Below are 24,442 nucleotides of genomic sequence, written 5' to 3' on the forward strand. Positions count from 1 at the left end.
CACGCTCCTTGAAGAAACAAGGAATTGTGCATCACAGTGCTTGAAATCTAGGCTCAATTCTTCTTCCAAGGAGCACGTGTGTATGAGAGGGGCAGTCTAGAGAAAGATGTATTTTTCAAAGCAGCCAAAAGATTTCCTGTCCCCTGTCTGCATCTACTGAAAGGAGAATATCCTTTTCCAGCTCCTAACTAGCTGTTCTAGGAGTTGCCTCAGTTTCTTACTGCAGTGATGGACACCTGCATGTCTTCAGACCCAGGATGGGTCATGATTTTTCACTGCACGACACAGCTGATAGCAGATTTCTTAGCAAGGATACCACACAAAAAGGATTGAGGGCTCAGTAATCTGTTCTCTCTCAATTTATGTATCATAAAGTAGTGGATTGATGGTTGTCTGTGTTTATTTGGAGGGGATGTGTAGATAATACTGTCAGTGTCAGAGTAATCGTCATCACTTACTTAAACCCTTAACTCAGGGAGTTTTAGAAATGGGTATGAATTCTTGGCCTTCTAATCTTCTATTAAATAAGACCATTGTGCCAGCAGTCTAGCCATTTTGTCTTCTGCTCACATATTGTAGACACACCATCTTCCAGACTGCTTTGGGTAATCGTATGTTACAGCTACTTCTTAATACACTGTGAAACACACTGGTAACTTCATTCTTAGCTTCTACCTCCCGCTTCTTACATCACAGTCGCCCAGTTTATCTAAGCTAGTAATCTACTAGCATAAATGTGCAAACATTTATTTCTGTCAATCACGTCAGTGCAGATAGATAACAGTGGATATATTCACAGTGTGAAGAGTTTAATTGTAGTTTTCCTTTTATTACCTGACAGGACCAGAGAGCATGAAAAAAGCAGAATAGTTCAAAGTAGAAAAGTTTGCATATATCTTAAAAATTTAAATACAGCATTTAAATGAATTTATTTCCCCCAAAAGATGTACTATTATTAAAAGAAGTTATTCCCCTTCTATCCCCTCACCAATTGATGAAATCATTATATGGTAAAAACCTGCTATGGAGAGCTTTTTTCAAGTACAGTCTTAGTAGCCATAAAAGGTTGTGCAGAGTACTGATAATCATGTTTTGATTTGAACACAACAACTCATGGTATCTGAGGACTAATAAAGCTTTTTGGAGTCTTTGTAATCAAAAATTCTTGACTGATCTTGAAATGTGGTGGCAAATAGAGCTGTGGCTGGAGAGCACTAAGCACAGAAGAATGAAGCTATAAACAGAGCCATTACTAATTTTTACAGTTTTCCTAATATGGATTGTTGCTTAGAATATTTCTTCAGCTGCCAAGATGATATAACCACACACAGCCGCAGTTTCAAAGAGTACATTTTGAGGGCTCAGCATGGTGCATGTTCCTTCTTACGTGGTGTCTGTTCCTTTTTCACTATGTAAATATCTTGTAACAGCTCTTCTTTCCTCCTACCCTTCCAACAGTGACCTTCGTAATGTGAAAACAGGCATAAGCCTGTTTTGATGAAGCTAAAATAACCCACCTCAAACTTGAACATCTGCAACCTAACCCTGGGATTGAAATTCATGTCAGATGTGCAGTGAATTTTAATTGCTCATATTCTGTGTGCTTTCTTTTGTTCTGTTTTACTGCTGTTAGGGCAGGCACTCGAGTTTTTATATGCAAATGGCAACCAAGATGGCAAGGAGAAGAAGCCTTATTCTTCTTGCCTTTCTCAGTGTGCAGCTGCATTTACTGCACAAGTTTCTTCAGGTGAATAACACCAGGAATTAGGTGTTGAGGCAGAAGCAGTAGGGAACAAGGCAAGCACTTTTTCACAAAGCCTCTCAGCTATGTTGACTGAAAGGTCTGCAATGCTCTGTTTGAGTTCGGTACCTGTAAACTTCTGCTGCCCTTTGCAGAGGCGTTTTGATGCATAACACCTGTAATAATAGTGCATTTGTAGTGCATTTAATCTGCTTTATTTGTTCTCAGACACTTAGAGTTTTTCTTTGCAGGTTAAAAGAGACTTTTTCAGGTCTGCTACTTGTAGGTAGATGCAAAGAATCAGAGTGAATTCACAGAACACAGAATTACAGGGTAGTTTGTGTATAGTAATGCAAAAGAAACAGAGGCTTAAAAAAAAAAAAAAAGAACAACACAGCTTAGGATATAGTGTTGCTGAAGCCCTTTGTGTATATGAGCTGCAGTGCATTATTCACGTGTGTTCTGCTTTGTTCTCAATCTTCTTCCTTTCCATCCAAGGATAAATTGTACATTGGGTATGTGGTCTATATTGTGCTGTATGCTCTTCTTGCCTGCAGATCACCTCTTGCTTAGTTCCAGACAACTACAGCCACTGTGTTTTTCAAGAACCCCAATCAAGCTCCTTGTGCAAGCATCTGAACTTCAGTTTTATTTTCTCGAAGAGGTCATTATGTATAATTGGAAGAAAATGACATAGTTGAAATCAGAGTAAGTCTTAAGGTTAAACCATGCATTAAAAGGTTCTGTGCAATGTATATACTAAGTAGTAATTTTGACAGGCTTAGAAAAAACAGTATTTCTAGAGCTCACATAGACTGAAAGTGAACTTACTAGTGGCTGACCATCCCCTCTCATACATAAAAACCTTAGAAGATTTGTGTGTGGTGATAGCATCAGATGGGCAGTGCATCATTTTAACACAGGCCAATATGTCACATTTGTCTCCAGACACGTTTGTGATCATTAGCATCTGAGCAGAATTGCTTTTTAATCTTTAACCCGTCCTTGCACACCCTCCCCTGGCTGACACGGGACATTGGCAATATTAAGAGAAACAGGCAGCCACAGTATGAAGGTGGACCTTTGCCGTTATTGTTTTGCTATGGAGTCACCCCGGGGAATAGAAAAGGATGAGCTGCTGCTGTCTGTCTCCACTCTTGAACCTCACCTCCTTGCAGGAGCTGCAGGCTGTTTGGATCCCAATGGGGAACTATTGAATGATGCTTTGAATGTGAGCAATCGCTGCCTTCCAGTGGCGAGGGTCCACAGCATGCATTGAGTTCCTCCTGGGCATGGCTTCAAGCAATCACAGTCACACACTTCGGAAAAGATCTTTTGTCGAAGATCCTACCTCAGATTTATTATTTATGCTGAATTTTGGCCAATGAGTTGAAATTCCCACTAGGAGGTAGGAGGGAAATAGGTGGAAAGATATAGAAAACAGAAAGGATAAAGGACAGAATTAAAGCAACAACCAGTGTATTCAGAACTAAAAAATGAGAAAGCAATCATCCATGCCTAAAACTTAACAGGATTGTTTTAAACTGTGGCTGACTGTGCATATTAGACAGTCAGAAAGCACAATAGCAGTCTCTTCAGTACCAATTAGTGAGCAATGGAAAGTGCAGGCCCAGTGAGGTGAAAAATCGTGTATTATTTTTGTGTGTGTGACACAGGTGTTTCTCTTTTGGAAACAAATCCATTTTGTAGGGAACAGGGAAAATATACAGGATGTAACAGGAAGCTGGAGGCCCACAGTGATGTCGACAAACTTGTTTGTCTTAAAAAGAGACTGTTTCTCCAGAATGTCGTATTTCAGAGTTTTCTGGGAGGTGGAAAAGCACATATTAACTGCTTAAAAGATGTGATGCTTTTAGGTTTGGAAATGGTTGCTTCACAAAATGTAAACACCCCAACTTTCAGCAAAGCAGCTCTCTGTAATTCAAATGTGCAGTACAATCCTAAAATTTCTGTTGACCATTCATTAGGAAGAATGTGTACTGTGAGATCTGAGACAGTTGTCGTATGACCGCACACATTTACACATTCAAGGAGGCTATTACGTTTCTTCCTTGAGAGAAGCTTATAAAAATGCAGAAGGGTGCTTTCATTCAGAAGTATACTGTCACATATTAGGTGGGTTCTTTTTTTTTATGTTTCTTTTCCTTTTAGTTAAGAACTGCAGTCCCAAGTCCTACTTGCACCGCGTATATAGATAAAGCCACTGTCATAGACTCCACTTAAGAAATTGGACTTGCATTTCAAAGATTAAAAATATGAAGAAGAGATGCTCATTTATCAACTGAGCACTGATAGTGCCTGTACATAATACTGTCCTCAGGCTGTTCCTTTCTGACCTGGCTCAGCTGGGGGAGTTCTCACACATCTTTATGTTGTCCTGAGATCTGACTCAACACTCTTGTCTTTCCTATGCACTTCCTCAATTTAAATAATAACATATAGTAAATTAGGTGTCAGGATATTTGGCAGAGCATTTTTAAAGAAGGGAAAATAATGGTTTGCTGCAGGATGGGTAAATGGTGATTAGGTCATGCAAGGAATATCACAAAGCCGGGGGATTCATTCCACAGCAAAAAGCAGCAGGAGCTGCGTTGCTGTCTGCAGTCTGCACAGAATCATGAGCAGAAGATCCAGTAAGTGCAGATCCAAAACCAGACTCCTTAAAATGTATTGCCTTATATGGATATAATGTTATTTTGTTCTACAAGTACGTAGTATTTTTTTCTTGTTGAGCTTTTTATTTTTTGTAATTATTGCAGAGTGCAAATTAAGCATATGCACACTATGTGAGCATATATGGATGCATTTTTTCTGTTTGAAATTTTCTGGAAATGTTGAGCAAGAATGTGAAGACAAAGTTGAAAACAAAGTTGTATTGTAAACTGCTGTTTGATAACTGACTAGCAAAAGAAATTCACAGAAATGCTGTGGATAAACACAGGGCTACATTTGTGTAGTTTAAAACAATGCTGAAAAACAACAGCAGTGATCAGGCCATAAGTGGCTTATAGGAAAGGAAGTAGGTGCAAGGCAAGAAATAGTTAAGGATTAGGAGACTGTTGCTAGTATGATGGGCATTCAATTCTTATTTTAATCTTTGTCAGTGGAAACATCCATTTTGATAAAGCAAACTGTTTTGAGAGAATTCTGAGGTGTCTTCACATAGTTCATTGTTAAAACAGACAAGAGAGGAGGCTATCTGTAACTTCATATTTCTGTGATAGTAGAGGGAAAGGAACAGGTTCCTGGATTATTCTTTTTTCAAGACTAGATATATAAATAAGTATGTGAAATACTTCATAAGTTTTGTTATGAAAACGAAAAATCAAAGACAAATCACTTTCCTCTTCTTAAAGAATAGGCTAGAGAAGCAAAAATCATAGTTAGTGGTTGCCCTCATTTTAGGCTTGAAGCAGACTGATAGAAACTACATCATGAAATAAATTATTCCTTTTTAATTACTTGCAATAGAAGTTATACCTTTATCTATAAAATCAAAGTAACTGATAGATAAGAGGAATGTTGACGTATTTAGTGGCTAAATTGACTTACACCTTCAATTCATGAAACATAGAAGAGGATTTGATCATCTGTTACTACAGTGTAGGAGTATGAAAAGCCCCGACACACTGACAGATTGCATGCAACATCATGCTTCTTCTCCAGGGAAAACACTGGTTCTTATTTTGAAAGGTTCAGACACTACTCAAATATGAGTATCTATAAAATGCTCATTAGGGACAATAAAAATCATTCTCAATGACAGCAGTGTTATTAGGTATCATTGGAACTTTGATTAATTTTCATTCTTGTTTGGGAATTTGTCTCTTGAAGAGATGCTGTAGTCAGAGTTCGCTTAGCTTTTGGGCTTTTGCTCTTATTTTGAGCAAAAGAGATTTTTGGACAGGGCTATCTGGAACTTGTAATTGTTCAAGCTTGCATTATGCATAGCACTGGGAACAAGAAAACAACCACACCATCCCAAAATGGACCCAGGCAGCCATTGAAGCCAGACCCTGGGCTTTAAGAGCGGCCAGGAGCTGAATGCTGGAGAGAACGGGACAAATGTAGAGAGATATTGCTGTGGTTATGGTTTCCAGCCCCTGGTAATTCCCTTTATAAAACTCATCAGTTAAAGAGATATTGTTATTTGATGGTGGTATGTGACCGATTATTTTAGGGCAAGAATAGATCAGAAAGAAAACTGTTAGGATATGATTTTTTTGCCCTCTGATGAATGTTTATCATTTGTAGGATACTTGTGCATGTTATTTTGAAAAAGCGTGTCTCTAGACATGCAGATGTCTCTAGAAAATGGTAGAAAAATATCCCTGAGAGTCTTAATATATCGTGAATCTCTCAGCTTTTTGGATGATCACCTAAAGTAAATGGAAGTAAAAAGAATTACTGTCTTAATTCTTAATTATACACTGCTTCACAGGAGTTTTCTGCAGAATTGCTGTAACTTCATCACCCCTACACCCCCCCCCCCCCCAGTCATAATTGCATTCATTACTTAGTATGTTAAGGTCAGATTATATGGCTTCTATTTCTTCCAAATATTTAACATATAGTTCTACTGAATGAAGTAGAAACATTTAACATTTTCAATATAACACTAAACAGAAAAAAAGTTATCCAGATTTTTTTTTTAAGTACCATCATTTTAGGGGAGACAAAAAAAAAAAAAAATAGAGAATTTTAAGAAAAAAAGGTACTACTTTTGCCCAAGCTCTCTCATTCTTCTTACCCTAGTCTCCATCCTACAGGGATTTTATAGATCTACTGTTTATAAGTAAATGCAGGCGTAAATAATAATAAGGAAACAAATTAAATGAATCATGTCTGCAAGATGAAGTTAAATAAGACAATGCTAGTCAAACTGAATACCAACTAATAAAACATATACAATACTTATTTAATTAGATTGAAATATTGGTTAAAATCTTCATGAATTATTTAATGTATTGATTTAGTTATAAGCAAAGAGAAATGTGTATGTCTTGGCTGAATGCATATTTAATTTCAGTCAGATAGGATATCTAGTGAAGAGACAATTCAGAAATTGGTGAGGATTAAGAAACAGAGCAAATGAAGGCTTTGGCTACTAAATAAATTTAGATAGAATTAGGTGGAATATAAGTACATCCAAAATTCTAAGAAGGGGAAGCGAGGAGGTAAAGGGAAGAAGAGAGTCTTCTAACAGAACATTTGTCAAGAATGTAGCCAGAGAGCTCCGATGTATTTGGTACAGATCTCACCTGAACCTAGTGATAAGCATATGAAGGTTTCTTATTAAGTTAATGGACAAGATAATGGCGGTCAGACTTTCAGTTTCAGCTGTATCTTTAAGCAATTTTTACTGAAAGGTTAAAACAATTATGTTGAAGACATCAATTTCTAAACATAGAGATCTCTTCTGAAAACTTTTCAGAACTGAGAGTTTGTGCATAGTTTTTTTACTTGGACATTCAGTTTAAAAAATAGAATCTAGCTACATAATGAGTTTAATTACAGAAATTCAAGAGTAGCTACAATGGAACACTAGCCTTCAGTAATTACTCTGATGTATTTCAATTTCTACATATGTAGATGCTAACATATATGTATATATAAGATATGTAACACGTAGTGGTTTTTTAACAGCTTTGTAAATCGTGACTATATTTTGAAACCTATTTTTTATTTTTTATTTTATTTATTTATTTATTTATTTATTTTGCAATAAGATTGGATTTAAAATTGTACACTGTGAGCAAGGACAAATGTCATCAAGCTCTTTCTGGAAATTTAGTATAACTTACATGGTGTGTAAAGCTTTCAGTCTTTTTCCTTCCTTTCCTAAGATTTAAAGTAACATTGTTGAATTTAGGTTGTCTTAAAGGTGAACAAAATAGATACTAAATCTTTGTGTTGTTACTAATGACTAAGGTTTGACTGAGACCACTTCAGTCAGGTCTTTCATAAAGTTATGACAGCAGTTTGAGATGACATGAAACTTTGAGATTTTTTCATTAGAAGACCAAAAAACCTGCATATTTTGCATGATCCCCTTTTCATGCTATGGTTAGTTTTTTCAGATTTCTTGTCTGTTTTTCTCAAAAGAGAGTATTTGCCAAGATTTTAAAGTTTTTCTTCAGAACCAACAAATGTCAAAAGTTTCTGTAGTCTCCTATCTATAGTACGACCTTACTAATATTAAGGAACTAGTGGGAGATGTATGTATTCTGCTTTCATGTGTTGTTGTTTGTTGTTTTCTTAAACTGTTTTCAAATGTGTGTTCAGACGCTTTATTCAGATAAAGAAATTGATTCTAAATTTCATAAGATTTGGATCATACAGAGCCATTAGACCTTTTAAACTGTCTTTTTGCAAGGCTCATATCCTTTCTCAGCTTCTGATAAAAAGGAAGATATCCTGAAGAACCTGACAAAATTGTGTTGGCCAAGAGGTACATACACTAGTAATTGCACTAGAGACTACTACAAATATTTGTACCTACACTGGTAATTCATTTTCTTTAATTTGTTCTTTGAAGTTCTGGATAAATCTTTGTTTATTATTAATTACATATGGGGTTAACCTTTTCTGTAAACCACTTTGTAAACAGTGAATCAAATGTACTGTACCAGTTTGCTACTCAGATCCATAGTCCCATCAGTCAAAGAGAACAGAATGACAATATCTACTTTATTTGAAACTGAGCTTATGGGCAATACTTCTACCTGTAATCTTTGATCCATAATGATTTTTACGTATGAAGAAGGATTAGACTGACCATTCTATTGTTCCTAGCCATTCTTCAAGTTCCTTTTAAATGTTCAAAGGCTGGTAACTCTTAAATCTCTGGAATGGCCCCAGTTTTTTTTGAAGGTTGTTAGATATTAATGCTTGGGGAAATAAATCTTTTGTCAGTTTCTTTATGGCATTTGTCTGTGGTTGTTGGTTTTTTTTTCTTCAAAAATTCTAACTTCATCAAGATAATGACTCATATCCACTCTTACATCAGATGGCAACATTTTTATTGCAGTGAATATATGCCATTTATGCAAATTTGTCCACCCACTGAATCTGTGGATGCAGTTTTTCCAGCCTTGAATCTTTAGAAACAGTTCTGGCTTTTTAGCTACATAACAGATAATATATTGTGCATGAAGGATTCTTTTTAAAAAACAATCTGTATTAAATGTCTTTTTTTCCTGTAGTCCCAAGACAGTTCTTTCTGCATTAATCCAGAAATACTGAAAAATAGCTGTGCTAGAGGAACTCACATAATAAAGTGTTCTCCTGAATGTTATGTGCATTATGTCCGTTTCTTCCACACATTGTTTCAGCCGTTCTGCCCCAAGTCTGTAGTGTTTCCTGGGGTTGTTGTGACAAAAGTGCATGACTTGACACTTGGTCTAGTTGAACTTCATCCCACTGCCCTCAGCCAATTTGTCCAGCTTATCCAGATTCCTCTGTAGGGCCATCCTACTTACTTCCTCCCAGTTTGTTGTCATTTGCAAACTTACTGAGAGTGCACTCGGTCCTCTTGTCCTGGTCATTAAAAAAAATATTAAACAGGTCAGGTCCCAGTACCGTCTGTTGGGGAATACCATTTGTGACTGGAATGGTTACAGGGAGTAATAGTATTTTTTCTTCATTTTCTCCTATGCACCTTGGAAATAAGTGACTAGGATGTATTAGAAGAGGTTGTGGTGAAATCTGTCTGTAATTTTGGTGCTTGAACGGAATATTATTTGTCATCAAACTGTTGTTTTGAAATCTAGTTGACTTCTCTATAAAGGCTGATCCCTTTTTCAAATCTAGGTTTAAATATGAAACATTACTCTGAAGCATCCCAGGATCTTGTTGAGCACAAAGCAACCAGAAGGGAGATAAATCATGCTTTCAGCTGAGTTTTCAACACCCATGGTCAAGAGTACTTAGCAGGTAGCTCAGCTTCAAAGAAAAGCTCCAGGTTTCATCTCCAGTATAGCTGTTGCATTCCAAAGATAATTTGGCAGCCTTCAAGTTTTTCATTCAGCTAACATGCTAAATTGGGTATGTTAAAGTGAAACTGAAACCTTTTTGTACTTGGCTTTTTTGAAGTGCTGCTGGGCAAGGTAGTAGGGCATAAATGTTGTCAGAGGGCAGCAAAGGAAATACTCTTAGCTGTGTAGGCTTTATTTAGACAAATGTACACACACAGTCATAAAGCAAAAATCTTAACAAAAGCAAACCCCTGATAACAGTCATTAACATGCTTATTCACGTTGTACTGAAACTTACTTAGGGAACCAGAGTAGTAAGAGCTGCAGTATGATTTATCACTTTGCGATAAACTACTTAGGGATCGTTTTATGCTCTTGTAAAAATAAATGTCTGCAAATGACACTCTGGAATGGCAGAACAAGTGAGTATTTGCGTGATAACTGACTCTACACATTTTGTTGCTTATAAATTGATGTAGTTAAATTAATCTCAGTTTATAATGGGGGACAAGAATGTAAGTAGGAGAGACAAAACTCCTAATTGCAAAAATCAGATTCGATAACATCCTAATGAATATGAAGCCATATACCCATTTGATGAGTCTGCATATTTCTGGTCATTCACTGATACCAAAGGTTCTTTTATTTTTTTTTGACGTATGAATTCAAAACTTTATTAAAACTACTTTGAAACAGTTTCCTCTGCATGAATGCTAATATCGAATCTTTCCAAAGGAGGCCCAAAGAAATATAAACTAAAAGCTCATCCATTTTTTTTTTTAACATTTTTATCCAAACTGTAAAACATGGCTCTTGTAGTTACATACAGACATTCACACTCACACATTCATAAATTAAGGTTTGTTTGGTTTTTTTTTCTTACTGTCGTCTTAGTTGTTACTTGACATTTAGGGCAAGAGCTGGTCAGTCTTTTACCTGAGTCTTACAGCTCATTTTTGGAGATGTAATACTACTTTCCGTAGTTTGCATAAAAGAAATTATTGCAATTTGCTCCTCTTTCTGAGTTCTGCCAAGCATAATCTTCATCACATCTGCAGATAATCTTTCATATAAACTCATGATATTATTTATGTCACCATAGACAGCAGTTTTGATTGTATTTACAAACCCCCACTACAATTGGCTTTGAGTGTGATTGTTTTCATAATTAGTGTCAGTGTTTATGTTACAAGTATTATGTCAATTTTAAGTTTATCATATGCAGTTGGTCACTAAGGCAATCTGTGCTAGGTAGTTTTATTATGTCTCTAATACTGCTTATACGTCGAACATTGAAGTAATTGATACCCCAAGTAAAAAGGTTTGTCCCTGTATGTATGGTGCATTGGTTCATCTAGAGTCCATCTCAACCCTTTCTATTTCAAACTGAACAGCGAGGGAAAAATCAATAAAACCTTACAGATTTTGCACACTTGAGGAAACACAGTGGCAAAGAGGAGGCAGAGAAGAGAGATCTCTCCTGTGTATCCAAATTTAAGGATCAGATGCATCCTAAATAAAGTTCAGTGCTGAAACTTTCCAAAGAATTACAAGGAGGCTTTTCATATTTCTTGCTCATCAAGGTTTATTAAGGGAGCAACCACAGTGTTATGTAAACGTTAGAAAGATAGAGCTGCCTCTACTCTCTTTTCTTCCAGCCCCCAAAGCTGCAAGATTTAGGAATATCTCCCAGAGTAATTGCAGCTTCTTACAATTCTTTATTCAAGGTGTTGCATTATTCAGAGAAGGAGTTTGGATTTTCCACTGCAGTGGAGATCCAATGAACATTTTTCCTTTTTAAGATGTCTTTACGATCAGCACCACTTGGTCTTCTGTCTGTGTATTTGTTTCTCCTTGCAGACATTCTAGTATGTTTGAGAGGGTTCTATGGGATTAAAAATGTTCCTTTTATTTGTTTCTGGCATAGTGCACTCTCCTCATGAACTGTACAGAGTTGAGTTTCAAATTTGAGGATTTTAACAGGGAAGCAGGAGGGTGGACCTGATATGTGAGCAGATGCTGTCAGAGGAGGATATGGCTCTGAAGCCACACTAGCACTGCCAGCATTCGTGTGCTGCACTGCCTTGTTCAGATGCAGGTTCAAGGCTGAGTCAGGAAGTGATATGCTTCTGGTCATCTTGCATGTAGAAAGGTGACTGGACTTGTAAAATAACCGCAACTGTCAAATTAATTATTGATTGCAGCACGATCTTTAAATAAAAGCAAAATTAAACATTTATTCTGATCAATAAATGATGTGACAGTTGTGGTTATTCTCTGTGTTGAGTTGGATTTCCTCATATGTGTGTGCCGCTTAGGCTCTTTGAGTGCAGAGACACGGAAGACATAAGATACATAGAACAGGAGGACAGGAGGATGGCCTGCCTGTCTTGCTGTCCTCCTTCCTTTCCTCTTTCTTTTCCCAGTGTGTCACACTAAGCCCTGCGAGTTCACACCCATTTGGGAGCATGAGGGACACAGCTCCTAGAGAGGCTTCAGAGGTGTCTCGATGTGGCTTCCTCCAGCCTTTGGGGACACTGCCACTGAGAAAGCATGAGAGAACACTGTAGATGATGCTTGCCATCCTCACCTTCTGCACTGAATTCTCTCCCTCAGAAGAAAAGAGAACCTTTCAGTCTTGTATTTATTGTGGCCCTTCTTGAGTGTTTTATTCACTGTATCTTTCCATTTCATCATGGCAGCATTAAGAAGCATCACTCTTAGCTTGAGATAATTGAAGAAGAAGAGAGGTAAGGAAATTGAACTTGTTTTCCTCAAGAAACCAAATAAAATGAAGGAATCTGCTTTACTTCCTCAATGCCACAATCAAGCATAGAACCCATGAATTTGCAGTTGAAAATTGTGTTCACACTGCCCGTGTGAGGTATGGAATCCAAAGGAAGAAAGTGGGTTTTGGATCAGGCTTTAATACCCCATTTTTGAAATCTATGTGTTTTGTACAGTGTATGGCATACCTGCCTCGCTGCAATGGGAAAAGATGAAGTTTTCTGATAAACAGTCAACTGGTTTTGAATTCTATTATGAAGATAATTTATAGGATTGTAAGTGTTTTGCAGCTGCCTCCAGGAAGGAAATGCATATGATTTATGCATCTGGAAGTGTGGGGGGGGGGAAGGAAAAAAAAGGGAACTGTCTGATCCTTCCCACCATGACAGCATATCGTTCTGAGAAGTAACTGTTTGAGGTTAATTTAGATCACATCAATCTGTATTACTTGACCTTTTCAGAATAAACAGAACCAAAAAGTGACTACACAAAAAAGTCAATCTTAAAGCCAATTACACTAATAGCATCTGATGTGTAAATGTGTGTTTATTATTAAAAAAAAAAATAAAATCACTGCAATAAAGCTGAGGGACATTTAAAGACAGGAGATGTCTAATTGTAGCATATCCAGTAATGAAATCACAGTCAGCCTCGTCGCTGATTAAGGTTAATTTGAATCACATCAATGTGGATTAACTTGGCCTTTGCAGAATGAACAACACCTTTGTGCCAACATGATCAATTAGTCCCCTTAACTTCATACGTCTGCTTGGAAAGGTTAGATTTATTAGTTATCAGGATAACCACTTGGAGATTAAAATCTCAGTTTTCTTTGCTTTTTTTTTCAGCACAGCCTAAGGAGAAAGAAAATATGAAACTTTAAAAATCACACTTCAGCTTAATGTTTTATCTAATAGGCTTGAAAAGTCATGTTTATTCTAACATTAGATAAAAGGCCAGAAACTGGACATAAAATTGAATTGTTACTGTATCTAGAAAATACTGTGTGTGCTTACACTTCTTCATTGGTTTTCAAAAAGTCTGCTCCCAAATTAATTGCTGCTGCAAATTCTTTTTACAAAAAGAATTTCTCCAGAAATGAGCATGCCAGGTCAAATCTGTTTTTTGTGTTTAGTTTTCTTCTTGTAATCCTCCCAGTATTTGAGGATGTGAAATGAGAGGAGGCTGCGTGCAGAAATGAATGCTGGTGAAGACTCTGGTATGGCCACAGTGGAACCCCAAGCGCAGGCTGTGGTCAGCCAGGACCATTACTGTGGTGATGTTTATCCCAAAATACTATAAGGCCTGATTGTTTCACATCTCTCTCTACCTGTTCCCCAGACACAGAACAGAACTGTGGACTGGAGGAAAGATGTGTTGTATGTCTTGCAAAATTCTCCAGAAAAGGATTTTGAACATCATATGGGTGACTTTTCCAGCTCGGACAGTGAGACTAAGCAATCCCTTCTCCACCTTCTAATATAATGATACCACCTTTTGACCTGCCAATAGAAAACACTCAAAAAATCCTCAGATTCCAGTTGCCCAGGCTCACTGACAAGCACCCCTTACCCCATAAACTGTTATTCAAGTCTAAACACATTTGAAGAGTCAATGGTAACAGTACTGATGAATTTGATAAATATGCTCAGGACTTAATAGTATATACTGGATTGAAGTTCCTGCAAGAATATTGTATTTTCAGGGTGTAAAAGATAGAGACAAACAGTTCAGTTTAGCAAATCATAGAATCACAGAATGGCTCAGGTTAGAAGGGTCCTTAGAGATCATCTACTTCAACCTCCCTGCCATAGACAGGGTTGCCAACTCCCCAGGGCCCCATCCAACCTGGACTTAATACCTCCAGGGATGGCACATCCACAACTCCTCTGGGCAGCTTGTTCCAGTGCCTCATCATCCTCTGAATAAAGATTTATTCCTAACATCTAACCTAAATTTCTCCTCTTTTAGTTTAAAGCCACTCTTCCTTGTCCTCTATCACTATTAGACTGTGTAAAAAGTCACTTTCCTTCCTGCTTATAAGCTCCCTTGAAGTACTGGAAGGCCACTATGCGGTCTCCCTGGAGTCTTCTCGAAGCTAAGCTGCTCCCTCAACCTTTCTTCATAGGAGAGGTACCATTTCCCTTCTTTCTTGTTACAGTTTAGTGTAGTGTTGCTGGGCAGTTGGTCTAACGCAAACAAAGGCACCAGCTATTTGATTGTGCTGGAGTATGCTTTAATTATGTATTCATTTTTCCTTTTTGCCCGTTTGTTTTAATAGTAAGATAGTTGTAAGATATCATGTGAAACCAAACTGTTTTCAGTAAAGGTGAGAGAAAATAGTGTTACTGCATCTTCGTCATTTTCCCAATGCATTCCAGAAAAGCCAGTTTGTCTAGTAGCCACAGTAATTGCTCATTAGCTAAGTGACATTAAACATTTCCCTCACATGGATGTCGTCAGTTACACTTCATAGTGCCTACCTTTGTGAGTCTGTGTCGGTACTCCATTGTACATTTGTGTTGGTGGCTACAAACAAGCAGGCTGACAAATCTTGAAAGGATGAGCCTATCATTGGTGCCATATTATCTAAATGCAGCTGTACTTGTTTTCAAGCCAAAGTAATATCTGTACAACAGTAATCTGTAACAGTGATGATCTTCTGCTCCCACATAGCCAAAAAGACAGTAGTGTGCAGCCCTGTGGTGGTCAGGGAAACTGCCAGTTTGTCTCCATCCAGGTCAGCGGTCATAGAAAGTGTGCATCTTCATTTTCTGTAGTAAAACAAAGCCAATTAGAATTTACGAAGTTGTACAGCAGGAATAGAGAAAGTAAATATTTTCTGGCATGTCTAAAATAGTATGTGATGGAAATCTTTGGAAAATTTCTTCATTTAGGTAGATGAGCAAACCAGATAAATGGAAGCAGTGGGGTCTCAGAGGTGAGATACTTAACAGGGAACACTTATCATAATCATGTCAGTCACTGTCTCAGGCATTCTTCTGCTCATTTACAATCACAAAATAATCCACTTGTAATTAAAACATTACTTACATAGAAATGGAAAGGACATGGTTGATTTTATTTTCTCTGGTGCCTTGTGAGTGGTATTTCATTTATTTTTAAGGTATATTTATTATTACCGTCATATCTAGAAGACCAGAATAAAGCATGAATCCTGATCTGCTGGCCTGATGTGCCCATTCAGTCCAAGGAAATCGGTTGTTACCCTACAGATATTTACTCTTCACCCTGTCCCTTCCCAGCCATCTGCTCTGCTTCTCTCAGTTGTAAGCCAGGCAAACAGCGAGTGCCACTTGTGCCATCAGCTCTCCTCCTATAGGCTGAGAGTGTTTGGCTGCCCACTCCTGGTTCAGGCATTACAGGGGTCTTTTGGAAGTGTTGAATCACAGCCTGAACCTCAGACAGATCACCTGAGGCAAGGACTGAGTCACGTGAGAGCAGAGGTGAAGCCAATTCACCTGTGCTACTGGAAGGGATGGAGCCTAGCTCTACCTCTCCTAGACCCCATTTAAGGTCTGACTGCCACAAAGAAAGGGCATTTCTTTGGAGATTGCTCCTTGTGGAGTTTCTTGTGAGCCTATAACACTGGTGAGCATTTTCCATTTATCTCTGATTATCTTTTTCAACGTGATAATCTTCCCAGCCTAACTGCTGCATACTTATTGATCATCCAATACTTTACAACATCTGTATACTTATTGATCTTAGACGGGAGGTTGCCAGCAGCTGAGCACAAGCAGTCATGTTTTCCACATGCAGGTAGTCACTACAGCCTTCTCAGAAAGCTGATATATTCTGGCCTGGTCAGAACTGTCAGCTCACACTGTATCAGAAGCAGTCTGAACTGGAGATGTGACTTGTTAACTTAAAGGCATCTAGAAGAGGCTTATCAAACAGCAATATGCACCTTGAGAATGAATGTGTTCCATGCGTAAACACACATGAAACTGCCTTAAAACATCAGTGGCTAAACACTCATTCTGCACCTTGTGGCTGAGAATAAAGTAATTTATTTATTGTTTTAATTTTTATAAATGGTATTAAAATCTGTTGTATATTCTTAACAGAATCACAATGTTTGTCTTTTTAGTATGTGCGTTAACTATGTTTGTAGATACGTTTGTCACATACAGCCTAACAGTTGCATATATGCATATGTCCAGATTCTATAAGTCCTGAATACTTCAAGGATGCATTAATTATGTCAGTATTGTGCAGCAAAAGAGAACCATATATTTTGTAGTGGCTTCACAACAGGTTTTAGCACCTCCTCTTCTCATACCATTGTTTTTCTATTGTGAGCAATCTAAGCTGACTTTCAGCAGGGGCCTCACGTGACTAAAGAAGATCCTGAAATGTTAACAAAAGGGAGATTAATATGGAACAACCCTGAATCCTCTGATTCTTTCTTTGTATTACAGTGGTTAGGCTGTATTTTTAAATGAGGCAAGCAGTGGCTGATAAATAAGATACCCTGAAGGCTTTCTACCTCTTTTGCATACCAGCTTTTTTCTTAGGAAAACAAACAAACAAAAACAACTTCCCAAACAACAACAACAAAAAAACTGAAGTTATTTTTAATAAGAATAGGCTCAGGTCTTATAAAGCTTAATACTTAAAATTTGATTTTTTTGTTTTTTTTCCTTTGTGAGTGGAAGTTTTTACAGCTTTTTGGAAAGAGAAGCAATACTCAAAAGGGAAAAGAGTGAAAACGTAATGGATAAACACTTGCAGTTGTCACCAGATGATAATAAAAGTTAGAGCACACTGCTCCAATCTGGTACCAAAGCTTGGGCAGAGAACAATGCAGCGAGGGGTTTCCATGGTAACATGCATCTCCTGCCCCATCCCACATGTGGATCTGAGCACTATGATTATTAGCTCCTACATTGAGAGGGAAACTACAAAACGCAGGAATTTATCACAAGGATGGGGAAAATGCCTGAGAGGCATAAAATTACATGGAAGAAGAATGGTGGCAGTCGGATAATGCTTCATAGTCATCCCCACCCTCGTGCCCAGCGCTCCTCTCAAATGCAGTGTTCAGAGCAGCAGTGTCATGGGCATCTTGTGGCCACCACTGCTCCTTTGGAGCAGCTCCTAGGCAGCTGGGGCTATTATTCACCGCGGTTCAGAGTTTCATACAGTGTGCAACACAGCATGGCCTTACACTGCGAGGGCTGATGGGCTCCAGAGCTGTAATGAAGCCATGTCACCTCCTCCCCTATTTCACAGCACTGTAATCTGCAGCAACTTCAAGTTATGGCAGTACTGCACTTCATCCTCTGCTATTTTCTCTCATTAAAATAAGATTTCCATCACTGTTCTTACCGTAGTTGAAGCAATGAATAAAAATACTGTAGTATATTTCATATGTGTATGTGTCTACACATTGCTGATGTGGTTTATGATTTTTATTAAATACACAGGTTTTCACCTTTAATGAAGTGAACACCGAAGACAACCACCGTAAAATCTCTTGTCTGCATGGCATTCAAATTCTTAGTCAGCTATTTTTCTTTGATTTTTTTTCTGCATGACCAATGGATTAATACCTAACAGCCACCATTATCACACAATTTGGACAACATTGCTTATGACACTTCGCAGCAGTGTCTTTCCGTCCCTCTGAACTCCCTGTGACCCACATATGTCTCCTTCCTCTTCACTGGTTGAATCAACAATTATACTATGTTGATGAACACCAAGAATAGGGAAACACACATATGCATTTGCTTTTAAGTCTCAGAGTTGTCTGAATACAGAAGAAGCCTGTGGCAATTTATGCCCTGCTGAAATACAGTTATCTTAACTGATATATGGGGATTACCATAATATTTCCTATTAAGCCTATGTGATTTTCCTTTCATTTCCATAGATAAAAAATGGTAATACATTATCACTAGTGACATTGCAGGCACTGACTTTAGCTATAAAAGTAAAAATCTAGCTGTATACATAAATAACGATAAGATCATTGCTGTTAGGTGCTGCTGATGGAGGTGTTCAGTCTTAGCAGTCCAAGGTTATGCTGAGCATATTAAACCTTCTAGAAATTTACTCTAAGGATGCTCCTAGTTGAAAATACTCTAATTAGCACCACCAATTCAAAAGTTCACCAGATATCATCATTAATAATTCTAACTCAACTAACACCATGAATCAAAATACAGAGACAGCAAATACTACACGGTGTCCCTGTTGCTTTTTAAATCATGCAGAGTGACAAATACATGACATTAAGATGGTGCTCAATCACTGTGCATTTTCCTCTGTTCCTCACTACCTAACAGAACGAATGCGTTGTGCATTAAATTCGTTACCACTCACCTGGGTTGCTCATAGGAAACTTCTTTTTACAGTACAAAAATACAACATCAGAGATGTTATTTGACTTAAACAAAGTGTTTTTCTAGTACACATGAAATTGATTATTCTTCCCAAATTGTCACTTAGTTGTTTGTCCCTGGAACTGCACTGCAACTTTTCTTCTGCTTTCTTCTTCCATCCCCTTTCCTTGCCTTAGTACAACAATGTCTTCCCACCTCTGCAGCTGAATTACTTTGTTCATTGAAGAATGAAGATTATAGCCCTCTGATACAATTTTTTTTTTTTTTCCAGTCAAATTATGTAAATCCCTTCTTGCATAAACCCAGTCTATTTCCCTGGAATATAAAACTGTCAAAATTGAGAAAGAAGAAAATAAATAAATGAAGAAGTAAATGAATAAATAAATAAATAAATATCTCTCTTATGGAGTCTGAAGGAAGGTAGCCTTTTAAAATTCCTTGAAGATTAATTTTTGTAAGGAACAAACCGTTCTTCCAAGGAATGTTTCCTGTTTTCCTTACAAACATTTTGAAGTCAATCTGAACATGTCGGGGGACCTGCCATGCTGTGGTGGGGGCATTTTGCCTGTACAAGCCTTTCTTGTATATCATATTGGACCAGATATTTTTCCTACTGAAAAAGAAACCTTCCTTTTCAGCCAGAGTGATAGATTTTATGCTGAAATGGAACTTGAAGAAATTACTCGGAAGAAAGAAATTGGCAAGCAAGAAAATCAGGTGTTTGTATGATACTTGGACTTAAGCAGCAACTTCTGGAGCCAGGATCTGAGAGGTGTTATTAGAGTTTGGTGAAGAATCTGAAATGCAGCCAGTGAAAATTGAACAGAATTTCTGTAGTGTCAGACATCTTCCTTGTGTCTGTGTATGCTGGTTAACTTTCATTGTATTAGGTTTTACATATTATCTACTGCATTGTGTCAAAATGATGTTACGTGTTGAATGAAGATAGTGTCAAGGACAGAAACAAAGGAATGAAAAGTCCTGTTTTCTAAATGCAACTTCCACATCTGCAGAGCAAATTTGAGCACAAGCACTCATTTTGATATGAAGTAGCATATTTAAAGCATAGAACTGGACATGAAATAAGTAGAGAGCTGGATTACCCTAGTTTAGTGCTAGAATGGAAGAGCATCACCTGGAATTCAGGAATTCCTCAGCCAGATTACTTTGCTGAAGTAATATGACGTTATTATCATTCCACTGCTTATCACTGGAACTGCTGATGGAAAGTGTTTAAAGGTGACAGTATAAAGGAACCCAGTATTTGATACAGATATTGCCCAGTATTGCATGGAAAATACCTGAAGATATCTTAGTAGATGCTGAAACTGAAATATTTAATTTCAAATTACTGGATTTAAAAAAGATGTCAAAGATATATTTGGGATGGAATAGACTGCTTGTATCTTGTGGTATAGCCTATATAATTGCATTTGTTTATCTAAAAGATGATAGTTATATTATTCCTTCTTCAGCAGTCTAGCTACCATGAATTTTCTGATGCTTCCAAAGAAGAGCAAGTGATGAGTGTTTGGCTTAAATTACACAAACAACTATTATTTACCCCAATTTTGTTTTCTTCCATTCACTTGCTCACATGTTCACTTACCTTTTGTGCTTATTTGTAAAAGAATAGTGATGTAATCATGTTCCATTTAACAAGAACATCATACAGCTGCCTGACTCTATTTTAAATATGCTACTTCAAATTATATCAGTTCCGTTACTGTTTTCTTCCTTTCGTGAATAGAGCTGGGCAAAGAGCTAAGGAAAAACCTTCAAATTGTGTGAAAACAAACTTATGTCAACACAAAACTAAAAAAGAAAAGAATGTGTGTGCCTGAGCATTTCTGAATGACCAGCGTGGAGCTCCTTCTGGCTCCAGGACTGGATATCCCAGGGCATGCCATGCAGCCATCTGCTGGCATCTCTACATCCTTTTGGTGAGCAGTGCAGCCCTGCTCAGTAAGAACAGCAAGCTGTGCTATGGCAGGTCTGTTGCTTCTGCAGAAATGCCTGTTGTGCCCTGTGGGTGCATCTGCTTGAGTCCTGGCCTAGGCAGCAGTATTCCAGTTTGGAGCAGAAACGCTTTTCACAGAACAGATGCTGTGCTGGTTCTGCTCAGTAGCGTGGTCACTCTATTTCTAGAGAGCTCTTTTGTTGCTACCCACATCTCTTCCCTGATTTTTTCCCCCACAGAAATGTAGAGCAGGAGCAATTCCTATCTAGCAAAACATTTATGGAAACATGTATGCTTTTTCTTTGCTTTATTTATCCTCCTTGACCCATCCAGTAAATAAACTGGAGATAGAATGTGAAATAAAATCAGCCTTTTTCCATGATATTTTTATGGAAACCAAAATTTTTTTTTTGTGAATATGGGCAACACTTATTTGATTAAAACTTTTCAGTGCTTTTATTGTATATGAATGAAGGTACACTTCTATCTAATCAAACCATACTAAGTGCACTGTTTTAAATGTGATCATTTTACAGAGCTGAATGCAACTTTGAACAAAAATACTGGGATGGGTGCCGAATCACGGCCTGAACCTCTGATTGATCACCTGAGGCAAGCAATGAGTCAACCAGAGGAGCACAGGTGAAGGCAATTCACCTCTGCTGTCTGGCTCCACCCCTCCTAGACCTATTTAAGAGCTGGCTGGCAGTGTGGTAGGGTTTTTTTCAGTAGTTCACCTCTGCTGGTGTTCTGTGAGTGAGCGCAGGATTGGGGTAAGCCTTGTATTTGTTTTCTTTTGTTTTCTTAGTTTGTTTTGCCTAATTCTTTTGTTTGTTTTGTGGTTATAACATCTTAATATTCTTTGATTGTACAGATGGGAAATAGGCTGTCTGTTCTTGAGTAACCATATATAAAAAATGTGTAAGAATAATATGCATATTTTGAATGTGAAAGAGTCTTTAATCACATTGAGCCACACCTTGCATTCGAGTAAACAAATCTTGCTTAAGGGAAGAAATCCTATAGCATGGTGATAATGTTATACAGATCAGAAAATAAGCATAGGTGGTGATTGATAAACAACCAAACTAGCCAGAGTGGGTTTCCAACTGACTGATGAATCTTTTTGTTGAGGGGTGTTGCATGGGCACAACATAGCTCTAGTGCATAGCAGTTGCTCTCCTGCACAGTTCTTTTCTGCAGGTGACCCAATGATGAGCTTAGCTTGGCCTCAGCAAGGAATGTGTGGTGATGTGTTAGTAAATTGATGCAAGCCTGTAATAGCATAGAACTTCCTAGAAAATATCACCAGGCTCATTTTGAGAGCTGTTGTTACTATAGCTTCTTACAAAATGGCTGCTAATACGAGGCATGAAGGCCTAAAATTAGCTGTGGACTTCACTTCTATCATTTAGATTTTATGGAAAATTAGCCACACCAAACAAGCTCTGTGGCTTTTTGCTCTTACGGAAACTGTAAATTTATTGGAAATCATTGCGTTGATTTATGTAATTTGTTGTGTGACTTAATTTAGAAACAAAGAAACCCACCATACATACTCAGTTATTGTAAAACACTTTCAGGTGCAATTTAGATACCTACACCTGCTCACAGGGGAATACCATTAGTTCTGTGAGTAATTACATGAAACACTTGAGAGCTGGGGAGGATTTTTCTGTCAGAAAAAATGTAAGTGGAAAGGCAACTGCTAAAGGGGAAATGGGCCATGGGATTTTATACTTTTGTTTGTTTATCTATTTTTTGTTTCCCTTTTTTGCAAGCTTTACTTAAATTGAGATGAAGGGAAAGTGAGAAGATGAGCACAGCTGGTCTCTAATGAGAGTCCAGAGATGTTTCATTCTGGTGGGGTCACTTAATGAGATGATGACTTACACCTGCTCTCTGTTGCAAGGTTGCTGATGTATGGGGCACCTGGTGTGGATATGAAGACAGTGTCTGGTGCTACATGTGAAGGCATGACTGAGCCAAAAATTGAAGGTATGCTTGATAGATGCATCTTTGAACTCAGCTTAGAAATAATGTTCAAGTTATGCTAGATAGTTTGTTTTGTGGCTCTTAAATGCAGGTAGAAGTGCTCTTTGGTGTAGCTGAGGTAGTGTCTATTGTAGAGTTCTGAGGGGTTGATTGAGTGTAGCTTCTCATGTAAGAACTAAAACAAAGAACTGTCTTGTAATTCTGCAAGTATCTTTGCTATGTTTTAGTTACGGCCTCTTCCTGACCTCATGTTGCTCTGTATTTTCACTGGGTGAAACAGTTGCTGTGAGCACTTTCTGGGAGATCTGAGGTGATAGGTTGCAATGAATGATAATCTAAATGAATTTGATATGTTTTTTTTAGATGGACTCATTTGAAAATCCATTCAAATAACGCTGTGTGTTGTGTTTGTGGTGTAGAAAGAAAGTAGGCCATGTTTATGAGAGGGAGTTGCCTGATCTGAAATAAATGTGTTTTGAGGAGATCTGGATGGACATGCTTGGCAAATAATAGAACTTATGGGTACCTGATGAGGTACTTTGGAAAGGTGGTGTTTATAGTTGATTACTGAAAAACTGAGAAATGAAGTATTAAAAAATGTGGAACTTACAGTGGAATTACAGAAAGTCATATGCTGATAAAAGGCAAGAATGTTGGAAAATAAGGAAGAACTTCAGAGAAATTGCTAAGATTCTTTGTGATCTAGAATAGAAATGTAACTATTATCTGAATTATTTTTATTCAAAAGAAAATTAACATGTAATTTGATGACTTTCTGATAACTATTTTTCTGCCTGATAATACAAATGCTTCTTAGTTGTTTGCTTGTTTGCTTCTGTCTCCAAAAACTGCTTGAACTTTTTTTGTTTCTTTCTTAAATCTCTTATACAATTTGTGCTTTTGTAGCCTTTTATGCACTTCATCCTTCTGCTAGATGAGACTAGATTTGAAAATAATCAAGGAATAGCACTTAGCAGAGTAGCAGACCATGTGGAGGCTTGCTCAATATCTGATCAACTTTGGTTATTAATTTTATATTGAAGAAAGAGAAAGAGAGGACATCTGAATTTTAGTTGATTGTTCAAAATTGTAGCTAATTTAATGTGGAGTTTTGGATAGAGTAAACTCCAGACTGTAGAAGCTTAATTACAGATTGCATCCTCCTTAAGTGTTGAGAGGTGGTACTTCGTAACTGAAAAGGTGCAACAAAGTTTCAGTGAACAATTGGTATCCCATGGTTTAAGAATTACAGTTGCAAGAATGAAATTGTAGCTTTAGAAAAAAGCTGTTATGAAGTGAACTTAGTGACTTCATAGAGCTGATTTCCTGAATGTAATACAAATTGGAAATGCATGGAGTTCTGTATTCTATCTAGTATGTTTTCAGTACTATAGTAAGTAAGTTTTGAAATGCATCTGTAATATTGCAGTTCTAAAAAGTACAACTAGCAACTTTGCTTGTTTGGTTGTTTTGGTTTATTCCCCTCCCCCCTTACATTATGTTTGGTAGCATATGGCATGTTTTCTACATTGGTATTTTTCAAGGGACGTTTCAAGAGCCTTAATGTCAAGCAACTGTGTATCTGCTT

General features: G+C 37.6%; 1 long non-coding RNA gene across 3 annotated transcripts in view; it reads left to right on the forward strand.

The window, feature by feature from the left end:
- Window positions 1-21,575: 21,575 nt before the first annotated feature.
- Window positions 21,576-24,442, forward strand: part of LOC125692239 (uncharacterized) — a 246,379-nt gene continuing 243,512 nt past the window's right edge. For all 3 annotated transcript variants that reach the window (XR_007376536.1, XR_007376537.1, XR_007376538.1), the window contains exons 1-2: window positions 21,576-21,632; window positions 22,772-22,857. This is a non-coding gene — a long non-coding RNA (uncharacterized LOC125692239). The remainder of the gene's footprint in view (window positions 21,633-22,771; window positions 22,858-24,442) is intronic.

The sequence above is a fragment of the Lagopus muta genome, chromosome 4 (assembly GCF_023343835.1).
Source record: "Lagopus muta isolate bLagMut1 chromosome 4, bLagMut1 primary, whole genome shotgun sequence".
Taxonomy (NCBI): Eukaryota; Metazoa; Chordata; class Aves; order Galliformes; family Phasianidae; genus Lagopus; species Lagopus muta.